The 12,264-nt window shown below is 36.2% G+C and overlaps 26 non-coding genes across 26 annotated transcripts; all 26 read left to right on the forward strand.

Annotated features, from left to right (window-relative positions):
• The first annotated feature begins 113 nt into the window (after positions 1-113).
• On the forward strand, positions 114-232 carry LOC140053413 (5S ribosomal RNA). The gene has a single exon (XR_011846273.1). It is a non-coding gene; the product is annotated as a 5S ribosomal RNA (ribosomal RNA).
• Positions 233-349: 117 nt separating this feature from the next.
• Positions 350-468, forward strand: LOC140053242 (5S ribosomal RNA). The gene has a single exon (XR_011846101.1). It is a non-coding gene; the product is annotated as a 5S ribosomal RNA (ribosomal RNA).
• Positions 469-1,264: 796 nt separating this feature from the next.
• LOC140052973 (5S ribosomal RNA) lies at positions 1,265-1,383 on the forward strand. Its single transcript, XR_011845883.1, has one exon. It is a non-coding gene; the product is annotated as a 5S ribosomal RNA (ribosomal RNA).
• A 118-nt stretch (positions 1,384-1,501) lies between these two features.
• LOC140053476 (5S ribosomal RNA) lies at positions 1,502-1,620 on the forward strand. Its single transcript, XR_011846336.1, has one exon. It is a non-coding gene; the product is annotated as a 5S ribosomal RNA (ribosomal RNA).
• A 117-nt stretch (positions 1,621-1,737) lies between these two features.
• LOC140053243 (5S ribosomal RNA) lies at positions 1,738-1,856 on the forward strand. Its single transcript, XR_011846102.1, has one exon. It is a non-coding gene; the product is annotated as a 5S ribosomal RNA (ribosomal RNA).
• A 795-nt stretch (positions 1,857-2,651) lies between these two features.
• LOC140053244 (5S ribosomal RNA) lies at positions 2,652-2,770 on the forward strand. The gene has a single exon (XR_011846103.1). It is a non-coding gene; the product is annotated as a 5S ribosomal RNA (ribosomal RNA).
• A 117-nt stretch (positions 2,771-2,887) lies between these two features.
• On the forward strand, positions 2,888-3,006 carry LOC140053245 (5S ribosomal RNA). Its single transcript, XR_011846104.1, has one exon. It is a non-coding gene; the product is annotated as a 5S ribosomal RNA (ribosomal RNA).
• Positions 3,007-3,802: 796 nt separating this feature from the next.
• LOC140052928 (5S ribosomal RNA) lies at positions 3,803-3,921 on the forward strand. The gene has a single exon (XR_011845839.1). It is a non-coding gene; the product is annotated as a 5S ribosomal RNA (ribosomal RNA).
• Positions 3,922-4,039: 118 nt separating this feature from the next.
• On the forward strand, positions 4,040-4,158 carry LOC140052772 (5S ribosomal RNA). Its single transcript, XR_011845688.1, has one exon. It is a non-coding gene; the product is annotated as a 5S ribosomal RNA (ribosomal RNA).
• Positions 4,159-4,276: 118 nt separating this feature from the next.
• On the forward strand, positions 4,277-4,395 carry LOC140053527 (5S ribosomal RNA). The gene has a single exon (XR_011846386.1). It is a non-coding gene; the product is annotated as a 5S ribosomal RNA (ribosomal RNA).
• A 117-nt stretch (positions 4,396-4,512) lies between these two features.
• Positions 4,513-4,631, forward strand: LOC140053600 (5S ribosomal RNA). Its single transcript, XR_011846454.1, has one exon. It is a non-coding gene; the product is annotated as a 5S ribosomal RNA (ribosomal RNA).
• A 795-nt stretch (positions 4,632-5,426) lies between these two features.
• LOC140053247 (5S ribosomal RNA) lies at positions 5,427-5,545 on the forward strand. The gene has a single exon (XR_011846106.1). It is a non-coding gene; the product is annotated as a 5S ribosomal RNA (ribosomal RNA).
• A 117-nt stretch (positions 5,546-5,662) lies between these two features.
• On the forward strand, positions 5,663-5,781 carry LOC140053248 (5S ribosomal RNA). Its single transcript, XR_011846107.1, has one exon. It is a non-coding gene; the product is annotated as a 5S ribosomal RNA (ribosomal RNA).
• A 796-nt stretch (positions 5,782-6,577) lies between these two features.
• LOC140053250 (5S ribosomal RNA) lies at positions 6,578-6,696 on the forward strand. Its single transcript, XR_011846108.1, has one exon. It is a non-coding gene; the product is annotated as a 5S ribosomal RNA (ribosomal RNA).
• Positions 6,697-6,813: 117 nt separating this feature from the next.
• On the forward strand, positions 6,814-6,932 carry LOC140053555 (5S ribosomal RNA). The gene has a single exon (XR_011846412.1). It is a non-coding gene; the product is annotated as a 5S ribosomal RNA (ribosomal RNA).
• A 797-nt stretch (positions 6,933-7,729) lies between these two features.
• On the forward strand, positions 7,730-7,848 carry LOC140053251 (5S ribosomal RNA). Its single transcript, XR_011846109.1, has one exon. It is a non-coding gene; the product is annotated as a 5S ribosomal RNA (ribosomal RNA).
• Positions 7,849-7,965: 117 nt separating this feature from the next.
• On the forward strand, positions 7,966-8,084 carry LOC140053429 (5S ribosomal RNA). The gene has a single exon (XR_011846288.1). It is a non-coding gene; the product is annotated as a 5S ribosomal RNA (ribosomal RNA).
• A 118-nt stretch (positions 8,085-8,202) lies between these two features.
• LOC140053477 (5S ribosomal RNA) lies at positions 8,203-8,321 on the forward strand. Its single transcript, XR_011846337.1, has one exon. It is a non-coding gene; the product is annotated as a 5S ribosomal RNA (ribosomal RNA).
• A 117-nt stretch (positions 8,322-8,438) lies between these two features.
• LOC140053252 (5S ribosomal RNA) lies at positions 8,439-8,557 on the forward strand. The gene has a single exon (XR_011846110.1). It is a non-coding gene; the product is annotated as a 5S ribosomal RNA (ribosomal RNA).
• A 795-nt stretch (positions 8,558-9,352) lies between these two features.
• LOC140053253 (5S ribosomal RNA) lies at positions 9,353-9,471 on the forward strand. Its single transcript, XR_011846111.1, has one exon. It is a non-coding gene; the product is annotated as a 5S ribosomal RNA (ribosomal RNA).
• A 117-nt stretch (positions 9,472-9,588) lies between these two features.
• On the forward strand, positions 9,589-9,707 carry LOC140053577 (5S ribosomal RNA). Its single transcript, XR_011846432.1, has one exon. It is a non-coding gene; the product is annotated as a 5S ribosomal RNA (ribosomal RNA).
• Positions 9,708-10,503: 796 nt separating this feature from the next.
• On the forward strand, positions 10,504-10,622 carry LOC140052929 (5S ribosomal RNA). The gene has a single exon (XR_011845840.1). It is a non-coding gene; the product is annotated as a 5S ribosomal RNA (ribosomal RNA).
• Positions 10,623-10,740: 118 nt separating this feature from the next.
• On the forward strand, positions 10,741-10,859 carry LOC140052773 (5S ribosomal RNA). The gene has a single exon (XR_011845689.1). It is a non-coding gene; the product is annotated as a 5S ribosomal RNA (ribosomal RNA).
• Positions 10,860-11,655: 796 nt separating this feature from the next.
• LOC140052975 (5S ribosomal RNA) lies at positions 11,656-11,774 on the forward strand. The gene has a single exon (XR_011845884.1). It is a non-coding gene; the product is annotated as a 5S ribosomal RNA (ribosomal RNA).
• Positions 11,775-11,892: 118 nt separating this feature from the next.
• On the forward strand, positions 11,893-12,011 carry LOC140053478 (5S ribosomal RNA). Its single transcript, XR_011846338.1, has one exon. It is a non-coding gene; the product is annotated as a 5S ribosomal RNA (ribosomal RNA).
• Positions 12,012-12,128: 117 nt separating this feature from the next.
• LOC140053505 (5S ribosomal RNA) lies at positions 12,129-12,247 on the forward strand. Its single transcript, XR_011846365.1, has one exon. It is a non-coding gene; the product is annotated as a 5S ribosomal RNA (ribosomal RNA).
• The last annotated feature ends 17 nt before the right edge of the window (positions 12,248-12,264 follow it).

Consider the following 12,264-nt stretch of genomic DNA (forward strand, 5'->3'; position numbering starts at 1 on the left):
AAAATGTTCTATAATAAATGAACAAAACTATTAGGTTATAGGATATATATATTTATAGAGATTTTGACAGTGAATATAAGATGTATATATACTTGAACCGCAAGTAACCGAACGTCTACAACCATACCACGTTTAAAACACCGGTTCTCGTCCGAACACCGCAGTTAAACAACGTCGGGCCTGGTTAGTACTTGGATGGGAGACCGCCTGGGAATACCTGGTGTCGTAGACCTATGTTTAACTTTTTTAAATTATACTAAACAATGTTTATTTTACCTTTCAATTATGTTTTTTGACAGTAACTATAAGATCTTTCTCAGTTATAATCTTGAACCGCAAGGAACCGAATGTCTACAACCATACCACGTTGAAAACACCGGTTCTCGTCCGAACACCGCAGTTAAACAACGTCGGGCCTGGTTAGTACTTGGATGGGAGACCGCCTGGGAATACCTGGTGTCGTAGACCTATGTTTAACTTTTTTAAATTATACTAAATAAAGTTTATTTTACCTTTCAATTATATTTTTATGATAGTAACTATAAGATCTTTCTAAGTTATAATCTTGAACCGCAAGTAACCGAATGTCTACAACCGTACCAGGTTGCCTAGCCTGTGAATATCTGTTGTCGTACACCTGTTTTTATCTTTTTAATAATCCTAAAATATAGTCTCGTTTAAGTGTTTCGATTTTCCAAAAATGTGTTTATACTGTTGATGATAGTATAAGTAAATAAATTCAAACTGTAACCGCAATTAATCGAAAGTTTTTCAACTAAACTGCATTGAAAACAACTGTTCTCGTCCGATCACTGAAGTTAAACAAGTTGTTGTTCAAAGACATGTTTGTTGTTGTATGTTGCTGCTGTGGTGACGGTACAAACGTCACTGTACTACGCGATCGTCCACTTGTGTGCGCGTTTGATTCATAGCAACAAAGCGGCCTGAATCTTTTGTACATGCCGCTATTGTGTTATGCTTCTTTGTACAGTGTTATTATTTCCTTTATATTATCTTTTTAAGAACCTCAGTATAACTTTTTAAATTATACTAAACAAAGTTGAATTTACCTTTCAAGTATGTGTTTCTTCAACAGAAGTGGGTGTAAATACCAACGTCATGGTTTCAGCAGCTGCTAATTTCAATCCTAGAAAATGTTCTATAATAAATGAACAAAACTATTAGGTTATAGGATATATGTGTTTATAGAGATTTTGACAGTGAATATAAGATTTATATATACTTGAACCGCAAGTAACCGAACGTCTACAACCATACCATGTTGAAAACACCGGTTCTCGTCCGAACACCGGAGTTAAACAACGTCGGGCCTCGTTAGTACTTGGATGGGAGACCGCCTGGGAATACCTGGTGTCGTAGACCTATGTTTAACTTTTTTAAATTATACTAAACAAAGTTTATTTTACCTTTCAATTATGTTTTTATGACAGTAACTATAAGATCTTTCTAAGTTATAATCTTGAACCGCAAGTAACCGAACGTCTACAACCATACCACGTTGAAAACACCGGTTCTCCTCCGAACACCGCAGTTAAACAACGTCGGGCCTGGTTAGTACTTGGATGGGAGACCGCCTGGGAATACCTGGTGTCGTAGACCTATGTTTAACTTTTTAAAATTATACTAAACAATGTTTATTTTACCTTTCAATTATGTTTTTTGACAGTAACTATAAGATCTTTCTCAGTTATAATCTTGAACCGCAAGTAACCGAATGTCTACAACCATACCACGTTGAAAACACCGGTTCTCGTCCGAACACCGCAGTTAAACAACGTCGGGCCTGGTTAGTACTTGGATGGGAGACCGCCTGGGAATACCTGGTGTCGTAGACCTATGTTTAACTTTTTTAAATTATACTAAACAATGTTTATTTTACCTTTCAATTATGTTTTTTGACAGTAACTATAAGATCTTTCTCAGTTATAATCTTGAACCGCAAGTAACCGAATGTCTACAACCGTACCAGGTTGCCTAGCCTGTGAATATCTGTTGTCGTACACCTGTTTTTATCTTTTTAATAATCCTAAAATATAGTCTCGTTTAAGTGTTTCTATTTTCCAAAAATGTGTTTATACTGTTGATGATAGTATAAGTAAATAAATTCAAACTGTAACCGCAATTAATCGAAAGTTTTTCAACTAAACTGCATTGAAAACAACGGTTCTCGTCCGATCACTGAAGTTAAACAAGTTGTTGTTCAAAGACATGTTTGTTGTTGTATGTTGCTGCTGTGGTGACGGTACAAACGTCACTGTACTACGCGGGCGTCCACTTGTGTGCGCGTTTGATTCTTAGCAACAACGCGGCCTGAATCTTTTGTACATGCCGCTATTGTGTTATGCTTCTTTGTACAGTGTTATTGTTTCCTTTATATTATCTTTTTAAGAACCTCAGTATAACTTTTTAAATTATACTAAAAAAAGTTGAATTTACCTTTCAAGTATGTGTTTCTTCAACAGAAGTGGGTGTAAATACCAACGTCATGGTTTCAGCAGCTGCTAATTTCAATCCTAGAAAATGTTCTATAATAAATGAACAAAACTATTAGGTTATAGGATATATATATTTATAGAGATTTTGACAGTGAATATAAGATGTATATATACTTGAACCGCAAGTAACCGAACGTCTACAACCATACCACGTTGAAAACACCGGTTCTCGTCCGAACACCGCAGTTAAACAACGTCGGGCCTGGTTAGTACTTGGATGGGAGACCGCCTGGGAATACCTGGTGTCGTAGACCTATGTTTAACTTTTTTAAATTATACTAAACAATGTTTATTTTACCTTTCAATTATGTTTTTTGACAGTAACTATAAGATCTTTCTCAGTTATAATCTTGAACCGCAAGGAACCGAATGTCTACAACCATACCACGTTGAAAACACCGGTTCTCGTCCGAACACCGCAGTTAAACAACGTCGGGCCTGGTTAGTACTTGGATGGGAGACCGCCTGGGAATACCTGGTGTCGTAGACCTATGTTTAACTTTTTTAAATTATACTAAATAAAGTTTATTTTACCTTTCAATTATATTTTTATGACAGTAACTATAAGATCTTTCTAAGTTATAATCTTGAACCGCAAGTAACCGAATGTCTACAACCGTACCAGGTTGCCTAGCCTGTGAATATCTGTTGTCGTACACCTGTTTTTATCTTTTTAATAATCCTAAAATATAGTCTCGTTTAAGTGTTTCGATTTTCCAAAAATGTGTTTATACTGTTGATGATAGTATAAGTAAATAAATTCAAACTGTAACCGCAATTAATCGAAAGTTTTTCAACTAAACTGCATTGAAAACAACTGTTCTCGTCCGATCACTGAAGTTAAACAAGTTGTTGTTCAAAGACATGTTTGTTGTTGTATGTTGCTGCTGTGGTGACGGTACAAACGTCACTGTACTACGCGGGCGTCCACTTGTGTGCGCGTTTGATTCTTAGCAACAAAGCGGCCTGAATCTTTTGTACATGCCGCTATTGTGTTATGCTTCTTTGTACAGTGTTATTGTTTCCTTTATATTATCTTTTTAAGAACCTCAGTATAACTTTTTAAATTATACTAAACAAAGTTGAATTTACCTTTCAAGTATGTGTTTCTTCAACAGAAGTGGGTGTAAATACCAACGTCATGGTTTCAGCAGCTGCTAATTTCAATCCTAGAAAATGTTCTATAATAAATGAACAAAACTATTAGGTTATAGGATATATGTGTTTATAGAGATTTTGACAGTGAATATAAGATTTATATATACTTGAACCGCAAGTAACCGAACGTCTACAACCATACCATGTTGAAAACACCGGTTCTCGTCCGAACACCGCAGTTAAACAACGTCGGGCCTCGTTAGTACTTGGATGGGAGACCGCCTGGGAATACCTGGTGTCGTAGACCTATGTTTAACTTTTTTAAATTATACTAAACAAAGTTTATTTTACCTTTCAATTATGTTTTTATGACAGTAACTATAAGATCTTTCTAAGTTATAATCTTGAACCGCAAGTAACCGAACGTCTACAACCATACCACGTTGAAAACACCGGTTCTCCTCCGAACACTGCAGTTAAACAACGTCGGGCCTGGTTAGTACTTGGATGGGAGACCGCCTGGGAATACCTGGTGTCGTAGACCTATGTTTAACTTTTTTAAATTATACTAAACAATGTTTATTTTACCTTTCAATTATGTTTTTATGACAGTAACTATAAGATCTTTCTAAGTTATAATCTTGAACCGCAAGTAACCGAACGTCTACAACCATACCACGTTGAAAACACCGGTTCTCCTCCGAACACCGCAGTTAAACAACGTCGGGCCTGGTTAGTACCTGGATGGGAGACCGCCTGGGAATACCTGGTGTCGTAGACCTATGTTTAACTTTTTTAAATTATACTAAACAATGTTTATTTTACCTTTCAATTATGTTTTTTGACAGTAACTATAAGATCTTTCTCAGTTATAATCTTGAACCGCAAGGAACCGAATGTCTACAACCATACCACGTTGAAAACACAGGTTCTCGTCCGAACACCGCAGTTAAACAACGTCGGGCCTGGTTAGTACTTGGATGGGAGACCGCCTGGGAATACCTGGTGTCGTAGACCTATGTTTAACTTTTTTAAATTATACTAAACAATGTTTATTTTACCTTTCAATTATGTTTTTTGACAGTAACTATAAGATCTTTCTCAGTTATAATCTTGAACCGCAAGTAACCGAATGTCTACAACCGTACCAGGTTGCCTAGCCTGTGAATATCTGTTGTCGTACACCTGTTTTTATCTTTTTAATAATCCTAAAATATAGTCTCGTTTAAGTGTTTCTATTTTCCAAAAATGTGTTTATACTGTTGATGATAGTATAAGTAAATAAATTCAAACTGTAACCGCAATTAATCGAAAGTTTTTCAACTAAACTGCATTGAAAACAACGGTTCTCGTCCGATCACTGAAGTTAAACAAGTTGTTGTTCAAAGACATGTTTGTTGTTGTATGTTGCTGCTGTGGTGACGGTACAAACGTCACTGTACTACGCGGGCGTCCACTTGTGTGCGCGTTTGATTCTTAGCAACAACGCGGCCTGAATCTTTTGTACATGCCGCTATTGTGTTATGCTTCTTTGTACAGTGTTATTGTTTCCTTTATATTATCTTTTTAAGAACCTCAGTATAACTTTTTAAATTATACTAAACAAAGTTGAATTTACCTTTCAAGTATGTGTTTCTTCAACAGAAGTGGGTGTAAATACCAACGTCATGGTTTCAGCAGCTGCTAATTTCAATCCTAGAAAATGTTCTATAATAAATGAACAAAACTATTAGATTATAGGATATATATATTTATAGAGATTTTGACAGTGAATATAAGATGTATATATACTTGAACCGCAAGTAACCGAACGTCTACAACCATACCACGTTGAAAACACCGGTTCTCGTCCGAACACCGCAGTTAAACAACGTCGGGCCTGGTTAGTACTTGGATGGGAGACCGCCTGGGAATACCTGGTGTCGTAGACCTATGTTTAACTTTTTTAAATTATACTAAACAATGTTTATTTTACCTTTCAATTATGTTTTTTGACAGTAACTATAAGATCTTTCTCAGTTATAATCTTGAACCGCAAGTAACCGAATGTCTACAACCATACCACGTTGAAAACACCGGTTCTCGTCCGAACACCGCAGTTAAACAACGTCGGGCCTGGTTAGTACTTGGATGGGAGACCGCCTGGGAATACCTGGTGTCGTAGACCTATGTTTAACTTTTTTAAATTATACTAAATAAAGTTTATTTTACCTTTCAATTATATTTTCAAGACAGTAACTATAAGATCTTTCTAAGTTCTAATCTTGAACCGCAAGTAACCGAATGTCTACAACCGTACCAGGTTGCCTAGCCTGTGAATATCTGTTGTCGTACACCTGTTTTTATCTTTTTAATAATCCTAAAATATAGTCTCCTTTAAGTGTTTCGATTTTCCAAAAATGTGTTTATACTGTTGATGATAGTATAAGTAAATAAATTCAAACTTTAACCGCAATTAATCGAAAGTTTTTCAACTAAACTGCATTGAAAACAACGGTTCTCGTCCGATCACTGAAGTTAAACAAGTTGTTGTTCAAAGACATGTTTGTTGTTGTATGTTGCTGCTGTGGTGACGGTACAAACGTCACTGTACTACGCGGGCGTCCACTTGTGTGCGCGTTTGATTCTTAGCAACAAAGCGGCCTGAATCTTTTGTACATGCCGCTAATGTGTTATGCTTCATTGTACAGTGTTATTGTTTCCTTTATATTATCTTTTTAAGAACCTCAGTATAACTTTTTAAATTATACTAAACAAAGTTGAATTTACCTTTCAAGTATGTGTTTCTTCAACAGAAGTGGGTGTAAATACCAACGTCATGGTTTCAGCAGCTGCTAATTTCAATCCTAGAAAATGTTCTATAATAAATGAACAAAACTATTAGGTTATAGGATATATATGTTTATAGAGATTTTGACAGTGAATATAAGATGTATATATACTTGAACCGCAAGTAACCGAACGTCTACAACCATACCACGTTGAAAACACCGGTTCTCGTCCGAACACCGCAGTTAAACAACGTCGGGCCTGGTTAGTACTTGGATGGGAGACCGCCTGGGAATACCTGGTGTCGTAGACCTATGTTTAACTTTTTTAAATTATACTAAACAATGTTTATTTTACCTTTCAATTATGTTTTTTGACAGTAACTATAAGATCTTTCTAAGTTATAATCTTGAACCGCAAGTAACCGAATGTCTACAACCATACCACGTTGAAAACACCGGTTCTCGTCCGAACACCGCAGTTAAACAACGTCGGGCCTGGTTAGTACTTGGATGGAAGACCGCCTGGGAATACCTGGTGTCGTAGACCTATGTTTAACTTTTTTAAATTATACTAAACAATGTTTATTTTACCTTTCAATTATGTTTTTTGACAGTAACTATAAGTTCTTTCTCAGTTATAATCTTGAACCGCAAGTAACCGAATGTCTACAACCGTACCAGGTTGCCTAGCCTGTGAATATCTGTTGTCGTACACCTGTTTTTATCTTTTTAATAATCCTAAAATATAGTCTCCTTTAAGTGTTTCGATTTTCCAAAAATGTGTTTATACTGTTGATGATAGTATAAGTAAATAAATTCAAACTTTAACCGCAATTAATCGAAAGTTTTTCAACTAAACTGCATTGAAAACAACGGTTCTCGTCCGATCACTGAAGTTAAACAAGTTGTTGTTCAAAGACATGTTTGTTGTTGTATGTTGCTGCTGTGGTGACGGTACAAACGTCACTGTACTACGCGGGCGTCCACTTGTGTGCGCGTTTGATTCTTAGCAACAAAGCGGCCTGAATCTTTTGTACATGCCGCTAATGTGTTATGCTTCATTGTACAGTGTTATTGTTTCCTTTATATTATCTTTTTAAGAACCTCAGTATAACTTTTTAAATTATACTAAACAAAGTTGAATTTACCTTTCAAGTATGTGTTTCTTCAACAGAAGTGGGTGTAAATACCAACGTCATGGTTTCAGCAGCTGCTAATTTCAATCCTAGAGAAAATGTTCTATAATAAATGAACAAAACTATTAGGTTATAGGATATATATGTTTATAGAGATTTTGACAGTGAATATAAGATGTATATATACTTGAACCGCAAGTAACCGAACGTCTACAACCATACCACGTTGAAAACACCGGTTCTCGTCCGAACACCGCAGTTAAACAACGTCGGGCCTGGTTAGTACTTGGATGGGAGACCGCCTGGGAATACCTGGTGTCGTAGACCTATGTTTAACTTTTTTAAATTATACTAAACAATGTTTATTTTACCTTTCAATTATGTTTTTTGACAGTAACTATAAAATCTTTCTCAGTTATAATCTTGAACCGCAAGTAACCGAACGTCTACAACCATACCATGTTGAAAACACCGGTTCTCGTCCGAACACCGCAGTTAAACAACGTCGGGCCTGGTTAGTACTTGGATGGGAGACCGCCTGGGAATACCTGGTGTCGTAGACCTATGTTTAACTTTTTTAAATTATACTAAACAAAGTTTATTTTACCTTTCAATTATGTTTTTATGACAGTAACTATAAGATCTTTCTAAGTTATAATCTTGAACCGCAAGTAACCGAACGTCTACAACCATACCACGTTGAAAACACCGGTTCTCCTCCGAACACCGCAGTTAAACAACGTCGGGCCTGGTTAGTACTTGGATGGGAGACCGCCTGGGAATACCTGGTGTCGTAGACCTATGTTTAACTTTTTAAAATTATACTAAACAATGTTTATTTTACCTTTCAATTATGTTTTTTGACAGTAACTATAAGATCTTTCTCAGTTATAATCTTGAACCGCAAGTAACCGAATGTCTACAACCATACCACGTTGAAAACACCGGTTCTCGTCCGAACACCGCAGTTAAACAACGTCGGGCCTGGTTAGTACTTGGATGGGAGACCGCCTGGGAATACCTGGTGTCGTAGACCTATGTTTAACTTTTTTAAATTATACTAAACAATGTTTATTTTACCTTTCAATTATGTTTTTTGACAGTAACTATAAGATCTTTCTCAGTTATAATCTTGAACCGCAAGTAACCGAATGTCTACAACCGTACCAGGTTGCCTAGCCTGTGAATATCTGTTGTCGTACACCTGTTTTTATCTTTTTAATAATCCTAAAATATAGTCTCGTTTAAGTGTTTCTATTTTCCAAAAATGTGTTTATACTGTTGATGATAGTATAAGTAAATAAATTCAAACTGTAACCGCAATTAATCGAAAGTTTTTCAACTAAACTGCATTGAAAACAACGGTTCTCGTCCGATCACTGAAGTTAAACAAGTTGTTGTTCAAAGACATGTTTGTTGTTGTATGTTGCTGCTGTGGTGACGGTACAAACGTCACTGTACTACGCGGGCGTCCACTTGTGTGCGCGTTTGATTCTTAGCAACAACGCGGCCTGAATCTTTTGTACATGCCGCTATTGTGTTATGCTTCTTTGTACAGTGTTATTGTTTCCTTTATATTATCTTTTTAAGAACCTCAGTATAACTTTTTAAATTATACTAAAAAAAGTTGAATTTACCTTTCAAGTATGTGTTTCTTCAACAGAAGTGGGTGTAAATACCAACGTCATGGTTTCAGCAGCTGCTAATTTCAATCCTAGAAAATGTTCTATAATAAATGAACAAAACTATTAGGTTATAGGATATATATATTTATAGAGATTTTGACAGTGAATATAAGATGTATATATACTTGAACCGCAAGTAACCGAACGTCTACAACCATACCACGTTGAAAACACCGGTTCTCGTCCGAACACCGCAGTTAAACAACGTCGGGCCTGGTTAGTACTTGGATGGGAGACCGCCTGGGAATACCTGGTGTCGTAGACCTATGTTTAACTTTTTTAAATTATACTAAACAATGTTTATTTTACCTTTCAATTATGTTTTTTGACAGTAACTATAAGATCTTTCTCAGTTATAATCTTGAACCGCAAGGAACCGAATGTCTACAACCATACCACGTTGAAAACACCGGTTCTCGTCCGAACACCGCAGTTAAACAACGTCGGGCCTGGTTAGTACTTGGATGGGAGACCGCCTGGGAATACCTGGTGGCGTAGACCTATGTTTAACTTTTTTAAATTATACTAAATAAAGTTTATTTTACCTTTCAATTATATTTTTATGACAGTAACTATAAGATCTTTCTAAGTTATAATCTTGAACCGCAAGTAACCGAATGTCTACAACCGTACCAGGTTGCCTAGCCTGTGAATATCTGTTGTCGTACACCTGTTTTTATCTTTTTAATAATCCTAAAATATAGTCTCGTTTAAGTGTTTCGATTTTCCAAAAATGTGTTTATACTGTTGATGATAGTATAAGTAAATAAATTCAAACTGTAACCGCAATTAATCGAAAGTTTTTCAACTAAACTGCATTGAAAACAACTGTTCTCGTCCGATCACTGAAGTTAAACAAGTTGTTGTTCAAAGACATGTTTGTTGTTGTATGTTGCTGCTGTGGTGACGGTACAAACGTCACTGTACTACGCGGGCGTCCACTTGTGTGCGCGTTTGATTCTTAGCAACAAAGCGGCCTGAATCTTTTGTACATGCCGCTATTGTGTTATGCTTCTTTGTACAGTGTTATTGTTTCCTTTATATTATCTTTTTAAGAACCTCAGTATAACTTTTTAAATTATACTAAACAAAGTTGAATTTACCTTTCAAGTATGTGTTTCTTAAACAGAAGTGGGTGTAAATACCAACGTCATGGTTTCAGCAGCTGCTAATTTCAATCCTAGAAAATGTTCTATAATAAATGAACAAAACTATTAGGTTATAGGATATATGTGTTTATAGAGATTTTGACAGTGAATATAAGATTTATATATACTTGAACCGCAAGTAACCGAACGTCTACAACCATACCATGTTGAAAACACCGGTTCTCGTCCGAACACCGCAGTTAAACAACGTCGGGCCTCGTTAGTACTTGGATGGGAGACCGCCTGGGAATACCTGGTGTCGTAGACCTATGTTTAACTTTTTTAAATTATACTAAACAAAGTTTATTTTACCTTTCAATTATGTTTTTATGACAGTAACTATAAGATCTTTCTAAGTTATAATCTTGAACCGCAAGTAACCGAACGTCTACAACCATACCACGTTGAAAACACCGGTTCTCCTCCGAACACTGCAGTTAAACAACGTCGGGCCTGGTTAGTACTTGGATGGGAGACCGCCTGGGAATACCTGGTGTCGTAGACCTATGTTTAACTTTTTTAAATTATACTAAACAATGTTTATTTTACCTTTCAATTATGTTTTTATGACAGTAACTATAAGATCTTTCTAAGTTATAATCTTGAACCGCAAGTAACCGAATGTCTACAACCGTACCAGGTTGCCTAGCCTGTGAATATCTGTTATCGTACACCTGTTTTTATCTTTTTAATAATCCTAAAATATAGTCTCCTTTAAGTGTTTCGATTTTCCAAAAATGTGTTTATACTGTTGATGATAGTATAAGTAAATAAATTCAAACTTTAACCGCAATTAATCGAAAGTTTTTCAACTAAACTGCATTGAAAACAACGGTTCTCGTCCGATCACTGAAGTTAAACAAGTTGTTGTTCAAAGACATGTTTGTTGTTGTATGTTGCTGCTGTGGTGACGGTACAAACGTCACTGTACTACGCGATCGTCCACTTGTGTGCGCGTTTGATTCTTAGCAACAAAGCGGCCTGAATCTTTTGTACATGCCGCTATTGTGTTATGCTTCTTTGTACAGTGTTATTATTTCCTTTATATTATCTTTTTAAGAACCTCAGTATAACTTTTTAAATTATACTAAACAAAGTTGAATTTACCTTTCAAGTATGTGTTTCTTCAACAGAAGTGGGTGTAAATACCAACGTCATGGTTTCAGCAGCTGCTAATTTCAATCCTAGAAAATGTTCTATAATAAATGAACAAAACTATTAGGTTATAGGATATATGTGTTTATAGAGATTTTGACAGTGAATATAAGATTTATATATACTTGAACCGCAAGTAACCAAACGTCTACAACCATACCATGTTGAAAACACCGGTTCTCGTCCGAACACCGGAGTTAAACAACGTCGGGCCTCGTTAGTACTTGGATGGGAGACCGCCTGGGAATACCTGGTGTCGTAGACCTATGTTTAACTTTTTTAAATTATACTAAACAAAGTTTATTTTACCTTTCAATTATGTTTTTATGACAGTAACTATAAGATCTTTCTAAGTTATAATCTTGAACCGCAAGTAACCGAACGTCTACAACCATACCACGTTGAAAACACCGGTTCTCCTCCGAACACCGCAGTTAAACAACGTCGGGCCTGGTTAGTACTTGGATGGGAGACCGCCTGGGAATACCTGGTGTCGTAGACCTATGTTTAACTTTTTTAAATTATACTAAACAATGTTTATTTTACCTTTCAATTATGTTTTTTGACAGTAACTATAAGATCTTTCTCAGTTATAATCTTGAACCGCAAGTAACCGAATGTCTACAACCATACCACGTTGAAAACACCGGTTCTCGTCCGAACACCGCAGTTAAACAACGTCGGGCCTGGTTAGTACTTGGATGGGAGACCGCCTGTGAATACCTGGTGTCGTAGACCTATGTTTAACTTTTTTA

This window comes from Antedon mediterranea, chromosome 6, assembly GCF_964355755.1.
Source record: "Antedon mediterranea chromosome 6, ecAntMedi1.1, whole genome shotgun sequence".
NCBI lineage: Eukaryota > Metazoa > Echinodermata > Crinoidea > Comatulida > Antedonidae > Antedon > Antedon mediterranea.